Source organism: Talpa europaea (assembly GCF_964194135.1).
Source record: "Talpa europaea genome assembly, chromosome: 15".
Lineage (NCBI taxonomy): Eukaryota > Metazoa > Chordata > Mammalia > Eulipotyphla > Talpidae > Talpa > Talpa europaea.
In genome coordinates, this window is record NC_140083.1 from 62376111 (window position 1) to 62382110 (window position 6000).

The following is a 6000-nucleotide window of genomic DNA, read 5'->3' on the forward strand; positions in this document are numbered from 1 at the left end:
CAGTTTGGTTTATACCAAACTGAAAGATCCTCCTGCATCCATTTGGTTCAAGATAGTTTAGAAAAGTCATACATTTGGGTAGCGGGGGAGGTTGCAATCTTTGGAGGGGAATCCATCTACAATGCTTCTGATTTTTTGCTTTGGGGACTGCTTGGCTCTTTCATACTCGAGGTTTGGTCTTGTGTGGTTCTCCGAGGAAAGGGCACTTTCCCGAGCTTGACCAAGAAAAGCCTTCAGGAGGTAAAACCTAGACATGATTAAATGCAGTCCAGTCCAAAGAGCAAAGGGTTTCCTTTCTCTCCGCCAAGCCTCCAGCTTGGGAGCAGCTTGTTTCATATTGGATTAAGTGTCCTTGTATGGAAAAAGAAAAACAGCTGATGGTCAATCAGCTGAAACCCATCAAAATTCTTTCAGGCTAAATTGGCAGTGAAGACACCTGAACAGATACAGGGCTCTTGGCCGTGTTGTCTGCGTGAGATGCTAGAACCCCGGAAACTTATGACAAACAAACAAAAATCCCTTCTCCCAACGAGTTTATTCATTAATTAACAAGCATGCTGTAGGGGCAGGACTGGGCACAGTGCAGGTTTTCTGATCCCATGCAGACCGGGTAAAGGAGGAGTCAGAGTCCTTAGTGGGTTTTTGCAGGTCTTTTATTGGGGTTCACCAGGTGTATGGCAGGCAGGGGTGCTGGCTGGGGGGCTGGGAGGCTGGCAGGCCTCCCAGCCCCCAGCAAGTCTTCACTCTATCTGGGCTCTCTGGCGTTCTCTGCTTCTGCTTCGGCTTCTCTTTCAGATTCTGCTGCTGCTGCTACTGCTGCTGCTGGCTGGGGCTGCTGGCGTCCCCCCGTGACGCCGCCCTTAAAAGCAGTCTTAACTCAGCTGAATCCCATCTACCTATGCCCACACCCTATTCCAGGTGCCCGCCATCAGGCATGCATTCAGGACAAGGATCCATCATCTATCCTGATGGCGAAAGGGCAGAAAAGCCTGACATTTTCTTTACCCTACACATGCCTACGCGCGCTGCACCCTGGGGACAGAGGAAGAGTGACAGTATTTCCTGAGACACACAGAGCAGTGGGAGAAAGACAAGGGAACCAATGAATACATGCGATTTCAAATGATAAGTGTTTTGGAAAAATGGACACCTGAAGACAGACATAAATTGACAGGTGTGAGAGCATCCGTGAGGAAGCCACAGGTAAGCTGAGATGTATAGGGCCAGGAATGGGCCACAGGGTAGGTTTTCTGATCCAGCAGACCGGGTAAAGGAGGAGTCAGAGTCCTCAGTGGTTTTTGCAGGTCTTTTATTGGGATTTACCTGGTACACAGCAGGCAGGGGTGCAGGGGGGCCGGGAGGCTGGCAGTTCTCCCAGCCCCCAGCAAATCCTCACTCTATCTGGGCTCTCCAGTGATCTCGGCTTCTCTTTCGGCTTCTCTTCGGCTTCTATTGGCGTCCCTGTGATGCCGCCCTTAAAAGCCCCGTCTCAGCCCAGGTGAATCCCATCTACCTATGCCCACACGCTATTCCAGGTGCCCACCAACAGGCATGCATTCAGGACCGCAAGGATCCATCATCTATCCTGATGGCGGGAGGGCAGAAAAACCTGACATTTTTCCTTACCCTACAGATGCTACCAAGTATTGTGAGAAGACTTGGGAAGGGGGGTGACCCTGGAGCAAGAGCCAGCCTCTCCAGGGAAGGGCACATGGAATACTTGTCTCTTGATTTGAACACTGAGAACTCGAAGGATCGTAACCAAGAAGGGCTGACAAAGCAGTCAGAGAGACAGGGAGCCCTCAGCTGGAGGAAAGGGGACAAGACATTGACTCGCTTCACACTTCGGGGGCAGGAGCTGAGACCCAGACTCACCACGTCTGCCAGTGCGCAGCAGCACCCACTCACCCCTATTCCCATGTGCCTTAAAATATGTCACTTTCCAAGCATCCCAGTAGGTGATAATCATGGGGAAGGAGGCCCTGCTTACTAAGACTCAGGCCCTAACCAAACAGCCCTGCAAAACCTCCTTGGGATTCACCTGGATGAGGTAGAAAGATTCTATCAAATTTCCTCTCTCTGTATATGGGAAGGTCTTTTGCACTGTGATGCATTTCCGTACTTTTCTGGGAAAAGCAGGGATCTGGAAAACTGTAGAAAGTGAGATGAGGCCATCGGGGAGTGACACAGCCCTAACGGCACATGAGGCAGAGTGTGGACTCCAAGGTCACAGGGACAGGTCAGTAAGGGACCACCGGTGGCCTGCATCCCTTCTCAGCTGCACAGTCAACATCCCACTGTTTGGCTACTGGTTTGATTTTTATTTGGCCTGGTGGTGTGGAGGCACACAGATGGTGCCTCACATTTTTTAAAAAGATTTATTTATTCATGCATACAAGAACTGGGGTACAGGCCAGATGCACGGGAGGATGAGAGGATTCACCAGAGACAAAGCAGGGAACAGAAGAGGCAGATCGACCGAAACACACTGCTGGAGGGAGCAGCAAGCGAGACAGGAGAGATCTGCTGCACCATGTGGGTTTCTCCCTGACAGGCCGGAGATCGAACCGGCGCTTCAGAGGCTGCGGACAGCTTCACAGTGCTGCGCTCAACCGCCTGCGCCACCAGGGAGGCCCGACAGTGCCTCACATTTAGGATGGCAATTTTTTTTTTAATATGCTAAGAGAGTTGGACTTAAATGTTCTCATCCCATGAACTCAACTGGAGGAGTCTCTCCACGGTACTTACTTATATCAAATCATTACAAAGTACCCTTTACATGTTGCAAGTTCCTTCTTCAATATATGTCAGAAAACTGAAAAAGTGGAATAAAAACTTTACATGGAAAAAAAAGGATGATGGTCTCATATTGTTGTAGAAATAAATTCTACCCTTTTACCCAAGCAGGGGAAGAACAAGCGGTACTTCAGGAATGGTAAGGTCAGGAGAAGATTTATTACTCATGCATGAGGTCTCAGACTTGGGTAGCCCCGAAAGGTGTGAGCGCTGGTTTAACCACCAAGTGTTCCTTTTATACACAACTGTGTCCATATCTGTTATATTCATAATATTGTTTTTCAGCAGGCACAACCATTTGTGGCAAAGTCCCCAGGCAAGCGGGGCAAGGCAAGGGGGGAAAGATGCAGACATTAGGGGATGGCCTTGGAGAGAGAGACCAGCTAGTTGGCTGCCTGACCTTGTAGATAAGAGTGCTGAGGCCCTGGCCATGAATTGTGAAAGAGAAGGAGCTGTAAGTAAGCAGACTTGTTGATTATGCCTGCATTGGAATGTTCATTGCACCTGGGCTCAAGTTCTGCTGAAATCTTTATTATATTCATTTGCTCAATAATATATTTTCACTTCAATGTCACTTATGGAAATGACTCTAAATCTTCCAAGCACACATCACTGTGTGTAACCGGGAGCTGGGTGTGTGTCCGTGTGCAAAAGAACACAGCCGCCGGAGGGCACCTCGCACAGGTACAAGGGATTTCAGACTCAGAGGCGACTGGGGAAAATATTTGGAGGGCATGAAAACTTCTGAATTTATTCTTTATGCAGAATTGATGTAGAACTGTTTGTCTTCCTGTCCTTTAGTTTTCTCTTAAAATTAACTGCAAAACACACACACACACACACACACACAAACACACGCCCTTGGGGCCTGGGGAAAACACCCAGATTCCTGTTAGGTGGCTGATGTCCAGGTGTTTCAGGAAAAGGACAGAGGAGAGGAGCTGGCCAGTGCCGTGGGGGTGGGGGCAGAAGGCCAAAATCATCAAAAGACCCCCTATTGCATGTGGCAGAGCCTGTGCCTTTGGGGAGTTGCTTTTCCTCACATTGTCCCCCTAATCCATGATGTGGGGCCCTCCCAGGAACTGAGTGGAAAGATCAGCCTCTCTTACGAAAAGGTACTGGAAAGAGGTCAAATCCATCTGCCCAATGTCACAGAGGGCTGGTCACCCTGGGAACTGTGACTTCAAGTTTTCCTGAATTTCTGATTCCTAAGTCTTTCACCTGAGCCTCAATTTGCATACTGTTTTCTTCATTATTTTGCCAGTCTCTGATTTTACAGTCCGTCCTCCAACCTATCAGCCCTCTGCTCCCACACTTTCTCCCAGCTCAGCCTTGGTCTCTTCCTCCTGCCACCCACCCCTCAACTAGTCACCAGTCCAATACTCTCTCCGACCCTCACCCGGTTCCCAAGTGTTCAGAGAGATCCCGGCTCATGACCCAGACGGCTGAACCCAGCTGCTCCAGGGAGCCCACAAACCTTTGTGATTCTGCTGAGCAGTAAAAATCTCAGGTTCTTTCTTAGCCATTAATCACTAGAGAACAACATGGACTGGTTTTTTGTACTTGAAAAATGGTAGCTTTTGTGTAAAGAACTAAATCGAGCAATTTGTCAGGCATCGACTGCATGTATCTGAAGCCAGCAGAGCACCTGGTTTTATAAAGTTCAGGTACCTTTGCAAGGGCGTCTGCATTCACCACATCCACAGAGAAGTGACGCTATACGTATTAGCATATCCCCTGCATACATGGACCCTTCCATTCCCAAGGAAGGCATTGCAGAACTGGGATCCACAACCAGGGGCTGGATGCCGACCTCCAATCCAGCACTGGCTAAGAGGTGAGGCACCTCCAAGCAACGAGGGCCATTTCCACGTCCACTGAGGTTTGGAAGCGTTTGGGCTGCAAATGAGAAGACACCTGGGCAGTCACGCTCTCGCCCCTCCGTGGACTCCGCCCACCCCCAGGACTCTGCTGCCTGTGGGCTTCCCCTGGCTTCACAGGTTGGTGCCCGAGGAGGTGGCTCCAGACTGCAGACCCACCTACTGTTCCAGGGAGATGCTGAGCAAGTGCCAGGCAGAGCCACACTGTCATCTGAGATTGGCAGGCTAATCTGTGATCTCAGGAGCCCAGCCTTGCCTGGTGATGTGGCTACAGGGGCAGCAGCTGCACTCAACTGTGCAGGACCCTCTTGAGTCTATAGAGAACTGATAGGAGCGAGGGCGGGGGACATCAGGTAAGACACTGCACATGGTGGAGGAGGAAATCTGCACACATTGTTTATGGTCTGTCTTCTCTGAGTTGATTTTCCAGCCCAAGTACAGTCTGCAGGAGTGCAGGGAGCAGTGCTATCCACAGACCTGCCTCAGCAGAGGGGTACCAGCATGAGGCCAGATGTCCAGGAGGGCGATAAGGACCTCCAGGGCTATACATCACAAGCTCCTGCCTGCAGGGAAGGCCTGTTAGGCTCACAATAAAAAGGCAGCTGGAAATGAAATGTTAAGGTGTTTTCTTTAGGATGTTAACTGCCCGTCTTCCAGATTGCCAGCTGTCTGATTAAAGCACACCTTAAAGATTCAATTCCTGTTTCTAATTTATTGGCATTGGGTGGTGACAGGTGGCCCGAACTCTGGTCTCCTGGTTACAGGACCTGTAGGAAAAACATGGAACTGGCTGCATAGACGTGTTGTGGAGAACCTCCATTTCTGGAGTGAATGTGTTGCAAGTATCACGAGAAAGCTGCTGAAAGGGGCATCCACAGCCCAGGTAGATCTGGGGGAACGAGACTCCATCCCGGTAGATCTGGGGGAACGAGAGACCAGAAGGAGACTGAAGGACACTGATGGCTTGGATGGCTCCTGAGCACATTCAGGAGCCGAAGGCTTTGTGTTCACCACGGTACCTGGCCATCAGCAGTTTATGGTTTCAGAGATCAGAGTAATCTGAAGGAACTAAAAAAAATGAGTCAAATCTGAAACCTGTTCCCATCATGGGCCCAGTGTTTAAAAGAAGCTGGCTACATTCTCCCTACAGGAAACTCGACGGATCCCCCACTGCTTTCCCATGCCCGGATGTGCCTGTTGTGAAGCAGACCTGGGTTCTCACAGGAGCCTTCAGAGTAACTGCCTGTGCTGGGCGCTGCTCCCATGGCTGTGGGAGGCCTCGCCTCTGTCATTGAGCTGATGTTTGCAGAACTTTTCTTTTTAT